Below are 15947 nucleotides of genomic sequence, written 5' to 3'. Positions count from 1 at the left end.
ATTATAATTCAGTCCATTAAATTTTTCAAAGACAATTCATGCGGTACCAAACATCGAGCGGCCTTTTGTAGCCAGCCTTTTTTAAATTGTTCAAAACCGTTTGATGATGAATGTTAAGTCCCTTAGTGATGTCATGGCTGCTTATGTGACGGTCCTGGTCAATCTTTTCCATAATTTCATCGACTTTTTCAACGGTCGGTCGACCAGAGCGAAAGCTTCCAGAACGGAAGCGGGCGAACCATTGTTGTACTACACGAACTGATACATCATCGTCTCCGTAAACCTCACAAATTCCATTGGTGGCTTGCATGGCATTCTTGCCTTTTGATACAAAAATTTCAAAATATAGCGCATTTCTTCATTATTTTCACTTTTTTTTGAACCGATGTAACTTTTTTTCAACTTCTCCTAATTTCATTTTTTTTTGTTAAATCTCACCTTTTCAACACTATATGGTGTAACACAATATGATTGGTAGCACTGGAGATATACGACTGCATACGACACCTATCCTATATATCCAGTTCAAGGTTTGAAATTTTTTTTTCCACATTCCAAGATATGTTTAATAAAGACTGGGAGGAAGAGAGTAGTTCGATTACGCGTTCCATATACTTCCAAGAGTTCTTAAAGTTATTCCTTTTTTGAAGGTTCTAGAGTAGTTTATGTCCTTAAGATCGTAGAGAAATTGTCTCTTTCAACCGCGTCCTAGGTTTTTGTTGCAAAATACCTCAATGAAGATATAATTCCAACCTGCAATCCAATTTTCCGAGTTTTTAATGACTAGATTGCTTGTGCATAGATTATCTTGAATTAAGTGGTTCATATATGTATGTAAGTCTTAACCTAAGTTTATCTTCCTCATACTGTTATGGAAAATCAGAAGTTGCCAGCTCTAACTGATAGCAGCCACATGACAAACTTTTGACATGTTGGTTGGTTAGTTGAGTTCAGGTGGCCGTATTTAGACCTCGGGCAGTAACCAAAATCCCAGAAACTTACGCGATTTGGTGAAAACCATGACGTTCTTCTACCCCAGCTGCCCAGTGTCTCTTAAGTTGGGACATTGGGTGCTATAAAATATATTCCATCTCATTCGGCTGTAGGCTGTCATTCCCAAAAAAATCTTCCAGCGTGTCATCATCCTTTGCATATGCTTTTCAATCCGCCGAATCTAGTTTTCCCATTTTTCTGAAGGTGAGATTTAAGGAAACTGCACTATTGCTAAGTTCACTTTTGCCTAGAAGTAGAAATTTTCTTGGTGGTATGTATTGAGCTGTTCCTCTAGGGCCAATTGCTTCTAACAGCCCTTGAAAGATCGCCTATGGTCTGGAGCAGCTTAGGCCCCGGAGCGAGTCTACTTATCGTCGTTTTCGTTTCCTTCTATTCCTATATGACTCGGACCGAGTCACTTACTGGGAGTGTAATTATTACCTGCTTACATAACTTAACGCAGTGAGACTTGGCCTGTCCATTTGCTGATTTAGTGATTTATATGGATAATGCTTTTACATATCAATTACTACTGAAGAAGCCTATTTCACCTTTTAATCCTTTGGTGCATATTTAGATCTTCGATGGAACTGTCTTATCACAGAACCATTGGTTTATTCTTCTCTTCTGGGGAGTGAAAATATTATGTTTAGTTCTTTATGAATTTCTTTTCCTCGGTCGCGTTGCCAATTTAGTCAGGGATCGGTAACAAGCTCGAAGCTTACTATGCCGGCCGGGTCTGCCTCTAATGGCCTAAAATATTGAGCAGGCTGACCTTGAGCATTGATTCATATTTTTTGAATACTTATCGGCTGGATTGCGTGGATAACCTTCATTGCCTTTGTTGATTTAGTTTTCATTGCGCCCGTACTCCCCAGCAAGGAGGCCCGCTGTTCCAGGGGTGTAATGCAATGATTTTTCAATAATTCCATCGACCACACCGCCGAACCATGTCTTAGCTAAGTACAGATGACACTTGTGTAGAGCCAATAGAACATGTGCCCACTTTGGGGCAATGGCTCTTCTGAAGGAAGTTTGAATTGAAAATATTTTAATTGAAAATAATGAGATATGAAAAGAATCGATTAGTGATGATATGAATTACATTTGATGATGGTCGAAGCACAAATATCATTGATGAGCGACTGCGCAGAACCTGGCCGCACATCTATCAGCCGCACACTACAACAAGTGTCTAGAATATCTCTAAATGTACATAAATGTAAGTCGCGTACATCAACGCACAAAAAAAGTCATAAATACCGCGCAATGATAGCCAACGGGCAACAGCCAACAGCCGCAAACAAGTGGCAAGCGTAATGTGGCAGCAACAGCAACGGTTGCCACATGATTGACTCACTTGCTGACTGCTCAGCCAGCTAGCTGATATACTGCCTTGGCATTGTATACAAAAAAAAGCGAAAAAATCACGAACAACAACAACAAAAATACAAGACAGCGCGTGCTGACCGCCAATGCAGCTGGAGTTGAAAGTGCAACATGCGGTTTCGTGCAGAGTTGAAAGAGCGCAGCGCATGTTGTAAGCCGCTGTGTGATGAAGTGATTTTTTTTCTGCTACATATTTCTACTTGCTTTTGTATATTCTACGAAGACATTCATTGACGACACGCTGATGAACTGACCATGTCTGATTTATGTGCTATGCCGTGCTTATGCTGGGGCATGCCACTTGCTGCGCCATGGCATTTGGTTATTATGAAAGGAAGTGCAAATTTGCATGATGCCACATCGAAGCTGAGCAACCGAAGTCATTCGACGATGGCCCGCCACATGTTGCGGCATCACGTATTGCGTTGCGTCGCCGTTCGGTGCAGCTGCCGCAATCATTCGGTGGCAACTACGCACATACTCTTTTACATTTCAATGATGCAGCCTATTGTTTATATGTATGGGTTTGTTATTGCTGCCACCATCAGCATCGCAACCAGTAGCCGTGCAGCAGCACTCGGCCACACCATTTATCCGTCGCATAGTTATTTTTCATGAAATTTATGACTAATAAGCCACGTTCGCGTTGCATTGTTGCACGGCTGGTATGTTATAAGATTTGTGGCGCCACTCAACTGTCTTTCACCGCAGAGCATAATATAGCGAGAATTATTTCCGATTTTTTTCCGCAATTTCATAGGACAATCATTACCAATGGCAGTCGCTGGCGTTTTCTTGTTGTTTTGCGATGGCTGGAATACAGTGTGACTGTATAGTATACCAACGCTCCAGGTTTTGAACTTAAATTATTGTTTAATTTTAGTGTTTCCATTATTACTGTTTCCTTGCTTTTGAAATCGTGATACCTAAAACTGATCCATAGTCAGATTAGAGATATACACCTAAGCAACCTCAGTTTCTCTTTGGGCCTCAACCTTTATGGTGGTACGGTTAACTACAAGTTTTCGATTTAGCTTTCAATGAAACTACTTATGTACATCCTTTATGCATTTTTGTAGACAACCATTCAAGTTTTGGGCTTGGTGAATTCCAAGTATACTATGTCGGGTTTTCGGACAGAGTAGGTCATTTATAGGTAAAGTGAAAATTTCTTTGTCTCCACTTGGTCTTTCCAACGGAGTGGAGGGGTTCCTCTTCATCTGCTTCTCCCCGGCGAGTACTACGTTGAATACTTTCAGAGCTGGAGTGTTTTCGTCCATTCGAACGACATGACCTAGCCAGCGTAGCCGCTGTTTCTTAATTCGCTGAACTATGTCAATTTCGTCGTATATCTCGTCCAGCTCATCGTTCCTTCGACCGCGGTATTTGCAGTTGCCAATGCGCAAAAGACCATAAATCTTCTGCAGACCTTTCTTTCGAAAACTCGTAACGCCGCCTCATCAGATGTTGTCAAAATGTTCTCAATTGCTTAATCAGTCCGAAATAACACCTGTTGGCTTTTACTTAGCCAACTAAAATAAACACAAGGATATAGATGACCATTTCTAATTACACTGTAAAATCAAATTTTTGTTTTAATGTAATTTTCAATGAGTTCTCGCTGGTTACTGTAGTAAATGCCACAAGGACCTATTACTTTCAGTCCTTGTCCCGTCCATCGCATTTCTTGGACGGCGGTGATGTCAGCCTTTATTTTCACGAGGACATCAACCAGCTGGACAGCGGCACCTTCTCAATTAAGGGACCGGACATTCCAGGTGCATGCCCTCAATTCGTAGTCCTTATTTCGTTTGCCATGGTCGTCATCAAAAGGGGGGTCTCTCATCCGAGGCTGATTGCTAATTTTCATTGGGGGTTTTTTTACGTGGCGGGTCCCAAACCCAGCGCATAACCCTATGTATCGGATGTTTTCGCCTTCTCACTTTAGCTCGCCTTCAAACGGATGTTCTTAGGCTACCCAGAGGATACTTGGTCAAAGACCGGAAGTCTTGAGCTGCTTGAGCCATATGTAAAGGAATCGTTTCTGGCCTTTCCCAAGTGAATGGCAATCAGAGAACTTTCCTCACTTGCATGAACTTCTACACATGACTCCATCCTCCATAGATTAATATTAGTCGCCCTAATATGGTACGCTCAAAACGATTCATCGGCAGATAAGGTCTGGTGATCCATGTCTAGGAGGTTTGGGAATCACAAAGCCCAGTGTCCACAGCTGTCCATGTGGAATCCTACATTACCTTTGATGCAAGGATAAGCTGTTCCACCTAACTTAGTTTAATAATAATTATTCTAGAGATCGGAGAATACTTCGTATAGATGTTTCCAATATTTTCCGTCTCCATCTATATAAAGGATCTACCAACAAGCATGACGTGATGTTAAAATGAAATAAAATACACAAATTTGGTCAAAATAGGTCCTGTTTGTTTCTTGTTATGTAGATTTTAAGCCATTTATGGTTTGAACAAAGTGTAGGCGAAATGGCAACCACGGCTTCGTTTGTATATATGCATTAATTTACGCCAATAATCGATGACTTGGTGCAGCATTTCGGTTGGAATTTAGACTATAGTGCGCTGAATGTTGTCTTCGAGCTTCTCGAGAATTGCTAGTTGATTGACGCAAATCTTTGATTTAAAATAATCTCCAGAGAAAATCTGAAGGAAGACGTTAAATCGCTTGATCTTGACGGTAATTTGACTGAGCCATTTCCCGAAATTAATGAGTCGCCAAACTTTGCCCTATTGTCTCCTTGTTTAGACGTGAAACATAAGGTGGAGTACCGTCTTGTTGGAAATAGAGATCGTCCGCCTCGATTTCATCAAGACATTTTGTGCCTCATTTCGAAATAAATAAGGTCCGGTCCTTTAATCCTTCAGTTTTTGAAATATCGATCGAAAACTTCTTTTTTTTTCGAGAAGGTTTTTTGTCGGAACCGCTGATGTCAGACAACTTTAGGATGTAAAGTCAAGTCCCTGCATGAAAACCTTTTTTACTTGACGCGAGATATCTTCATGAAATATGGCGTGGGTTGTTGTCAAAGACAATTCTACAATCTTCGAATATATTGTTCAATTTGGACCAGCATAGCAAACATGTAGCTGCCGTAAAAATTGAGTAACTAAAATTAATACCGTTTTATATTTTTATCTTTAATCAGCATTCTGATAAATGCCGGCAGTATTGTCAACCTGTGTGCCCAAATATGCGAATTAAAAAGTTTTGCGAAATGTCAACTCAATTTAGCCACACTGTAGCCTTCCATGAATAATGTGTATGCAAATATTTAAGTGTTTTAAAGTCGGTGTTGCAACATTCTCATAGTTAATGGCTATACGTTTGCTATTTGTGCAACTTTGCCTTGTGTTGTAACATTTATTGTTGTTTTGTGACCAAAATAATTGTCAATAAATGGTTAGACTTCACTTTGACGGCACATTAAATGATAATATTTTGTATTTCGTATTTCCCCTGTGCTGAAATTGTTGCATAATGCCCTGCTACTGGGTGTTGCATGCATGTAGACATAGCAATATAATTTACCACATTTCTTATTGCCATTCGTATTTGCACTTTCTGACGAATTTTACTACTCAAAGCTACTGGTTTCGTTTTTATTTTGCCTATTTTAAGGCAATTTTAAAATAAAACGGAGAGTTTAGTCTAAAGTTTGAAATTTGAGTGCCCATAAATTTTGTTTTTTTTTTTGTTTAGAAATATAGATATACAATGTATGTATATATTATGTATGCTTTGACGTAATAACAAACTCAAAAGCGATGTGAAAGATGTGCTGAAATGAAGAGGTGGAGAGTTGATTATTACTAAAGTTAAGGCTACATTTTCCTCTAACGGGGTTGAATGTGTGGGAGTTTAATTTCTATAATAATTACAAAAGCCAACGGATCTGTCTGAAGTTTTTAAAGGTATTCACAAGTTATCACTTGAACTGTAACTCTTAGGTAATACGAAATTATAAACGAACTAAGAGATTGAGGAAAGGATTTCGTCCTGAAAAAAACCAACTAGAACCTCAGAAGGTTTCTCGCCCTTCAAAGAGTAATAAACTATCTCGTTTCAGGGTTGTCTTCAAACCATTAGGTGTTCTCAAAGAAACTATTTATCTATGTTATGATTTTTTTGATAGAGCTCAGCACATGCAGAGTAAATGTACAACCGTTTCCTTACTCCCTTCGAGTTTGGCGCTGTAGCAAATATTGTTATGTGGCACTCCATTGCATTATGGTAACTGTAAGCCTAAATAAATTTTTCTTGGACTTATTTAGTAAGTCCTTTCCTTCTGTTCCCACCTTTCTTTTGAGCCGTCCCTAGCAAGGGCGGTATTGTGTCCGCCTCAGACTCGTCTAGAAAGGCTCCTGACTTGGCCAACTCGTCTGCTTTTTCGTGGCTTAAGTCTTTTGGGTAGAGTTTTGAACGTTTATCTGTGAGAGCGATTTCTTTACTGGGAGTTTGTTTTGGCGGTCCCCGCGAAAGGTTCCGATTGCTTCCTTTTCAAGAAAGTTTTGTTCTACTCCTGCAATCTGTGCTTAGCGCTTCTTCTCTACGTCACCTGAGATACCAGCTTCTTGAATCTTATATTCGTTATAAGATTCCGATAAGTATTCATTTTTGCTGATGTCCATGTAGCCGTGGCAGTAGTCGTCAAGGTGTCAGTTGTTGTTGTTTGGTCTCCCGAGTCAGCCGGAGAGGCTTGGCCCTTCAGAGCCAGTACGCATAGAGAAGGCCTTTGTTACCTTCGACCTTTCCCGGCCATCGGAGGCGACCGTTCGCAAACATCTCTTAAATTGTTCTTTGCTGACCATTCAACCATCAGCATGGGTACCTAGTCAGCTTGGCATATGGTGGTTTTGGAGCGGGCATCCTCACACTTTCCAAAAAACGTTCATCTATCCTCATATTGTTATTTATGAGGTATCCCCTTTAGTTCGTTAGAGAAATGAGCGTTCCCAGTTGGCAAGCAACGCTAAAGAAGTTTTCTGTCATAAGATTTATTTCTGCTCGCCGTCAAGGAGGACATATTCTATTCTTAAATTTTCTTTACCAAACTAGTTTAATCTTGTTCTAACAGTAGACATCAGCAGATATTGTAAGGGACTCCAAACTGTGGTGGACTAAATACTTTATTCTTATGTATACCAGGCGGGCTGAAAATACCAACTTTTTGGCAAAATTGGGTTTAATAATCTTGCTATAGAGGCTATAAACCGATTATGCCAGATTGTCGGAAGAACCGATATCAGACCTCTCGTATACTGATCGATGAAAATTAAGCCTTTGTATGGAGAACATTTATTACGCGCGAAAACTCGTTGGCAGAAATATTTTTTCTTACAACAAAGAAGTTCCATTAAATTTTGTGTGTGGAATCAAATTTCTGGTGCCGAACTGTTCAGAATGTTGGAAAAGCCTTCGGTGATAATTGTTGATCGCGAGCAAGTGTTTTTGATTAGTAAAAATTATTCAAATGATTGAGAATCGACGACTAGCAGATAGAAAGCTTACTGGCATCGTTGGAATATCGGAAGGATCAGTGAAAACCTTTTCGAAAGATCTTTTGGACCTAAGGAATACAGCGTCGCTTTAACGTCTGCGAAACATCGGGTTTTTCTCTTTTGACATTTCTCTAGAGTAAGGTCTGCCATTATCATGGAAATGGCATCGTTCTAACAACGAATCAAAATTATTGAAATTTATTACCGAAATTCGGAGTCAGTGGCCTCAACTTTAAGAGCGCTACTTACAATTTATGATCATCAAAATCGTCCTGTCAGATCAACAATTGAGCGTCTAGTGGAAAAATTTAAATCCATAGGCACAGTACAAAATGTTCCCGTGCCAATGAGAATTACCCGTGTTGTCGAGAATATTGCTGCCGCTAGCGCATTAATTTAGGAAGACCCAAATCAGTCACGCGTCGTTCTCAAGCGTTGAGCATCTCTGTGACGTCGTTGAATCGGAGAATTTTGCGAAAAGATCTTGGCCTACATCCTTACAAAATCAAATTGACGCAAGCCCTGACGCCGCTTGACCACCAGAATCGTCGTATGTTCGTGAATTGGGCTGAGCAAGAACTTGAAAATGATACGGATTTTCATCGAAAAATCATCTTCAGCGATGAGGCTCATTTCTGGCTGAATCGCTTCATCAATGACCAAAATGTGTGTTATTGGTCAGGCAGCAATCCACACGTACTCCATGAGTTACCATTGCATTTTTGGCCGGAATTGGATGATGTGGACTTGCACAATATGTGGTACCAACAGGACGGCGCTATAAGCCACACAGCGAATGTCGCAATCGATTTATTGAAAACCAAGTTTGGTGAATGTGTTATCTCACGAAATGGCCCAGCCAATTGGCCGCCTCGGTCGTGCGATTTGACGCCGTTAGACTATTTCCTGTGGGGGTAGGTCAAGTCTATGGTCCATGCTAACAAGCCAGTGACGCAGTGGGTTCCGCGCCTGGACTACTGCAAACGTGCCCGTGATCGAGTTCCATAGATAATAGCATCGAATTTACTTTCACAGGAATAAAGAGTTTCATTGATATTTCAAACCGTTTTTGATTTATTTGAAAAACCCATTAGTTGCTATAAGAAGTGCAATTCTGAAGGGTATTATGGTTGATACAAAATCCATATTTCTAATTAAAAACGGTAGATTCAATTCTAGCAGTGCCTCTTCAAAGAAACGATACGAATTCGTATATATTTTTGAATATACCGAAATGCAAATAGCCAATATGTAGAATATATTTTAAAATAACCCAATATTTTCCTTCGCAGTATCCAACCACCAGCGACTTAGTTAGTTATATAAGTAATCATAGAGTATCGTACTGACATATATTACTAAATAAGTCTGATTTTTAATTCTATTTTGTTATTTTCAGTTATTGCTGTTCACTACATTTGCCGCTTATTACTAGCCTAAATGATGGTGATCATCAGCAGTTGTTGCTGACAGTTGCGAGCAACAATAATCAAGTAAGTACTACTATACATATCTGAAATAATCACTGTTATATATATACATACATACCATATACTATCAAGCGACGTTGTAATGGCTGGAACAGTTATTACCAGAGCGACACTCTACCTGCCTCCCCCCGCTTTAACTTAACGCTAGCAGCTCGATTTCGTTCAATGACCAGTCGTCGCGACTGCCAACCTACTAAATTGATACCTTGTATTACTGTTATTATATATTTTGTTTTTGTTTTTGTGTATTTTTTGCTTTGCTTTCTTGCTCGCATTGCTCAATGGCCCGCCGCCACACCACACTTCAATCGGTGGTGACCGCGTTGCGCGCTGAATGAGCGGAATAAATGCTGCCTGCCACTGCCTGGCTGTCTGCGGCCGAGATGAGTGAGTGAGTGAATGGCGATGGCCGCCGCGTACTCGCATTTGCGATTATCATTGTGTATCTGTGAGATTACCAATTATTTGTAGTTGCAAAATTGCCTGCCACACTGCCACCGTTGGTCACTGCCACTTGCCACTTGGCACTTGCTACCAGCAGAAGCCATTGTTGGACTCGGCCGTCGTCTATACACACACTTGCGCACATTCATTCTCGCCTCGCGCGGGCCTTGTCGCCTTTGTTGTAATGGCCCATCGGCCGTCTGTTGGTCCGCGCTGTTGTTCGCACGTTTCATTCCTTGCCATTTTCATTTTCATTTTATGCCATTTGTTGTAGTTACGTTAATATCATCCCGCTTGGATGGGCAACTACGCGGCCGGCCGTTCGCGCAGATACATTATCTTATTGTACGACAACAACTACAATGCAGCGCGCAGCACATAACAGTGATTTCGTTCATTACTTGTTTCTGTTGTTTCTGTTTGTTGCTTATTCGCATTTTCTTTTTATTTCTTTATTTATTGCGTCTTTTGCCATCATAAGTTTGAGTTCTTTGTGGTTTTTTTTGTAGTATCTTCATAAAATTGTAGCCTCAATTTTAGCATGACCGCATCCTCCCCTTTTATGTTCGCTTTTTGGCTTCTGTCTCTGCTGGCTTAACAGGCTTTGTAGCTTTTCGAATTCGTTCTCGCATGCAATTTAACCTAATCGCTTAAATTCTGTTCGGGTGCAGAGGTCTTTTGCTGTTGTTGCTCCCACAGTGGCAACTAAGTTGGTACATTTGTATGTATTGTATGTTTGTGCATAAGATTTGATAATCTCTTTGTTGTTTTCTCTGCTTTTATTTTGAGAAAATTTGTAGCAGAAATACGTCGGTATATTATTTCTTGTTAGTCTCCAAGGGCTTAGACACATTTTCATTAAATCTAAGTTCGAAAAAAAAATCGTGTTTTGTCCACTTCACCCGAATATATTCCCTGGATCACTCATTTCACTTGAACTTATAACTGTCCAGTTAATTTACAACTGACTAAACACTTATTCTAATCGATGTATGTATAAGTGGGTTGCCTTTTATATTTCGTGATTTGGCAACCCTAGAGTTACAATCTGGCAATTCACAAATGTATCGTAAAGTTCGACATTTTTGTTGTTATATTTACATACTCAGATGCTTGGACATATGTACATATGTATGTATATCCCCGCTGTTTGTTCAGTTGTTAGTTCGAGCGCTATTTCTGTGGCTTATACTAACTTAAAATATTCATCTCGCATAAAAAATGAAATTAGCTCACGAACATTTTCGCGCGATTATTTAATACAACTTTCGGCGTGGATTGACTCAGCAACTGTGAATCGACTTAAACTTAACCAAATTTTTGCCGAAGAAGCGCTATCATTGACCTGTGTTTATTGATGTTATGCCTTATCCAATCGTGGTCGTAGATCACTCCAAGACGAATTTCGTAAAGGTCGTTCAGAATTAGTTTTTTTTCGGAACGATCCTGATAGTAAGCAACAGTCGACTATATGGGGGTTTCAAATTGAGCCGACTCCAAAAAAAGCTTTTCGCGTACGAAGAATTTCCAAACCTATTTTTTTTTAGAAAAACTTAATAAGATTTAACAATACCACTAGAACAGTACAGAGCAGTAAGTTCTGAGTGGTACATAATCGTTTGCTTTCCAGTGGTTTTTCAAGAAATCAGGAAACCCACTAACCGAAGACGGATCACTCTTCACCACGATAATGCCAGTTCTCACATGATGAGTCATTCACCGTATAGTCATGACTTAGCACCGAATGACTTCCTTTTCTTCTCATCCATATGAAATAAACTAAGAAGTCAACGTTTTTCGAATGGGCGGTTGATGTATTCAAATTGCATGTTTTGGAGATTCCTCAATCAAAGTGGCTAAAGTGTTTCGGCTATTGGTTCAAACACATGCAAAAGTATATAGATCTTAATTGAATGTAAGCAGGTCCTTCCTGGTTTTCATCCATTCCGACGACATGACCTAGCCAGCGTAGCCACTGTCTTTTAATTCGCTGAACTATGTCAATGTCGTCGTATGTCTCATATAACTCATCGTTCTATCGACTGAGGTATTCGCCGTTGCTAATGCGCAAAGAACTATAAATCCGTAAACCCTTTCTGTCGAAAAGTCGTAACGCCGACTCATCGGATGTTGTCATCGTCCATGCCTCATGTAGCGGATGATGAGTGATTTGTAGAATTTTGTCTTTGTTCGTCGTGAGAAAAGAGTAGCACCTGTTAGAAAGAGTTAATCGTCATTGGATTTCGAAGCTGAAGTGGGAGCCAAGTCGCGAATGCGACGACTGTTTGTTTGATGACAAGAAATCTTTCGTCTTGCCCTCGTTCACTACCATACCCATTCTTTGTCCAATCTGGAGTAACGGCGCGGCTGTTATGGCCAATGATATCAATATCATCGGCGTATGCCAGCAGTTGTACACTCTTGTAGAAGATTGTACCCTCTCTATTCAGACCTGCAACTCGAATTATGTTCTCCAAAAATAGATTGAAGAAGTCGCATCATAGGGAGTCGCCTTGTCTGAAACCTCGTTTGGTATCGAATGGCTCGGAGAGGTCCTTCCCAATCCTGACGGATATCTCACGAAATAAAAAAGTTTTCCATACAAGAGCTTGATTTCGGTCGTTCGAACATGGTTAAATCGATTCAGCTCGCCATGCTGATCGTTTCTAGGCTTTTGTTTTCTAAAACACAATAACCCATAAAAGAAAATAATATTCAGGGTCATGTCTCCGGCCGGCCTTGTTTTAAGACTGTTATCAGAATTTTCCCCAAATTTTTTCCAACAAAAATGAGTGACAAGTGAGATTGAAAAATCGTCTATCTGCGATCAAGTCTATTTCCATTTTATTCTAATGATGGTGGCCTGATTTTAATCGTTAGCTTAATACTCCAAATTGAACCACGACACTGAAAGAGAGAACTGCAATCTTCAGGCCTTCTTTTTTTATTAAGTTGTTCTTTTGTCAATTGAAGGCGGCACACACATGGTAGTATATGTAACGCTTTAGAGGGGAGTGGCTCAGTTGAAACTGTTCACGTGAGGTCGTCATCCAAGAGCCGCGATGGACGGTACAAAATAAAAAGGATTTTTACAATGTCAACAATGTGGAATTGTGTAATATTATTTTATTTTTTATCATACCGATCTTCTAGATAGAAGTGAAATAGTGCGACCAAAGTTTTCTTTCAATATTACATAGAACGCCCTTCGTAATTCAACGGACCTTCGATTCCATTGGCTCTGCCGAGATCGGCTTAAATTGTGGCTGATTTTTGGAGCGCAATTTCCTAGATTGTTGGACAGTTCGACGCCATACCACCAGTTTGGATGTGTTTGATGAATGTGGGTCCTAAATTACTTGCTTGACTTCTATTTTGCGACCATACTTTTGGCACAAGTTTAAAATTTACACGTTCAATACCCTAAACTTCAACCAAAATATGTATCGAGATATTGAGATCTTCTGTCTTATCCCTCTGACGCCAACTCGACGATTTTCAAGCTCCACTCGCACAATTTAAATAGACCAGTCTGGTTCAAATTTGATCATATATATAGTTAGTTTGAAGGGGAAAGAATCAATTAGAGTGTTTCAGTTTCAGTTTTTAAACCTCACGTAAAATAATTAATTGGCACTTTTGACTAATATTCTTAAGAGAAGTTCAATAGACAATTGTCCTATAATTTCCAAGGGAGAAAATGGTGCTGGTAGTTTTCCTTGAAAAGTAGTTAAACAGTTAGAGAAGAGTTTCTGGAAAATATTTCGGGACATTTTTAAGTATTGTGATGGAAGGTTACAGCTTGGATATCTCCTATGAGGCTTAGAATTTCTCACTCAAGTGTCGTCTTACTAGCTAAAGCAGAAATCACAACGAAGTTTAGTCATGCCTTTGAGGCGGAATTCTACCATATACAATATTATTTTCCCAGTTTTGTCGCCTACTTTGTTGCTAAAAAAATGTCCGTATTTATCTAAAATCAAAACAACAAAAACATAAACATTGTCAAAAGCCACAGAAATGCATAAATAAGAAAAATATGGAGAAAACCCGACAATGCACAACAATAAAGCGCAATCGAAAATAAATGAGTATGTGAAAACCGCGGAAAAATACTCAATATCGTGCATGTAATAAACGGTTGCTTTGAATAGGTTGAGAAAAGCAAAAACAAAAATAAAAATCCGAACAAAAGAATGTTGAAAACGAAGGTAGTAAATGTAGCAGCAGAATGTGAGCAAAAAAAAAGAAGAAAAATTGGCAAACAACCAGAAGTTGTTGCTTCGTCAAACGATAAACGCCCACTTTTGGACTGATATGAAATTATTGTGGCCGGGCCGAAGCCAACGTTAGCGGCCGACACAGTCATCAACCGACACACGACGCTCACCTCTATTGCGGTAAACGCGCAAGTAGCAAGTACCAAGAACAAAAAAAAAACGACAATGTAAGGAGTACCGCAGTCCACCAATGCGCTAGCTACCAGAACCACCAGCCAACATGCCACAAAGGCCACAACGACAACACTGAACCGCAACGGTGCCGTTTAAGCCAAAGACAAGGCCACAGCGTCGTAACCGTCGAAAGCCACTGCGAGGAGTACGAGTAGAAGAAAACCAACCACAAGAACAACAAGCACTGTAACAACATCAACATTGATACGCTTTATAAGCCAGTGTACGGGTATTGGGGTGGGAGGCGGCAGCAGTCAAGTTGCAAGTGGAAATGGCCAGCACTCCGCAATGTTGGCTGGTTGTGGCGATGAAGACCAAACGAACTTACCTAGTGTGGAGCAGCTAAGAAGTAATGTTGAAAGATTGTTGGTGATTGCGGTCGGTGGTGTAGTGTTTGTGCAGATGGTGGTGTGCAGAATAAATAGTTGCCTCTGCGCTTGAACCGTATTGCCGCTACCATTGTTGTTACATTGTCGCTGTTGTTTCAGCTGTTAGTGTTGTTTTTGTGCGTTCCTGCTTCTGTTGGCATGAACATATCCGATAGTCTTACCTCCAACTTGGCATACACTACTTACCGGGCTGCTTATGGAACACACTTCGAAGTCTCCGAAAAGATGAAATTGCACTTTTGGGACTCATGGAAACGCGCCACGACAATGTGACGTTGAACAAAGGCGGCAAGGGCCAATAGCATAGCGTAGCAGCAAAGATTACGGCTCCTTACGCTAGCGAAGAAATGTCTGAAAATCGACTTCAGTGTATTTTGTGCAAAATGTCTTCGTTCTTGTTGTGCTTTGTGGCACTTCTGCCATTTTACGCACTTCTGCGGACTTTTTTTGAGCTTCGCGTATATTGTCGCGAAGGTGATCAAAAAGCTCGGTTGAAGTTTAAAGGCAAGAAATCTGCTCAGGGTTGTCCTAATGTGTTGGAGCGTATCTCATTCTGAAAGTATAATTTTTCTTCACGAACCATAAGATCAAGGATATTTTTACCTCCCAGAAATCTGACACTTTCGATTTAATCCTAAAATATTAATAACGATTTTTTTTTGCTGTGAACTCATCGAGTTTTTGAGAGCTTTTATGTAGAACTTTAAAAATACAAAATCAATAGTGAATGCAAGGGGCTTTATCTCCGAAATGGTTTCTAGATCCGTAAGTCCTGCTAATCACATTTTTGGATCTTTAGAAAGCTTCAAGGACTTAGAACTTTAAAAGCTCAAAATTATTAGTTAATGCAAGGAGGCTTTATCTAGGTTTTAAATAATATTATATTCAATCGAAGTGGTTTCTAGATCTGTAAACCCTGCTAATCACATTTTTGGATCTTTAGAAAGCTTCAAGGACTTAGAACTTTAAAAGCTTAATATCAGTAGTGAATGCAAGGAAGCTTTATCTAAGTTTTAAATAATATTTTATTCAATCGAAGTGGTTTCTAGATCTGTAAGCCCTGCTAATCACATTTTTGGATCTTTAGAAAGCTTCAAGGGCTTAGAACTTTAAAAGCTCAAAATCATTAGTAATGCAAGGGGGCTTTATCTAGATTTTAATGATATTTTAATTCAATTGAAAATAGTTTTAAGATATGTGAGCCCTACTAATGACATATCTGGATCTTTAGAAAGCTTCAAGGACTTAGAACTC

At 39.8% G+C, this 15947-nt stretch overlaps 1 protein-coding gene across 1 annotated transcript in view; it reads left to right on the top strand.

Moving 5' to 3' along the window:
* LOC126759790 (uncharacterized protein DDB_G0284459) overlaps positions 1-15947 on the top strand; it is a 504946-nt gene that overhangs the window by 291984 nt on the left and 197015 nt on the right. The window contains exon 3 of the mRNA XM_050474902.1: positions 9316-9409. The gene's annotated coding sequence lies outside the window, so the exon portion shown is untranslated. The remainder of the gene's footprint in view (positions 1-9315; positions 9410-15947) is intronic.

This window comes from Bactrocera neohumeralis, chromosome 5 (assembly GCF_024586455.1).
Source record: "Bactrocera neohumeralis isolate Rockhampton chromosome 5, APGP_CSIRO_Bneo_wtdbg2-racon-allhic-juicebox.fasta_v2, whole genome shotgun sequence".
NCBI lineage: Eukaryota > Metazoa > Arthropoda > Insecta > Diptera > Tephritidae > Bactrocera > Bactrocera neohumeralis.
Note: the sequence above shows the minus strand (reverse complement) of the source record. Positions and strands in the feature narration are given on the sequence as shown.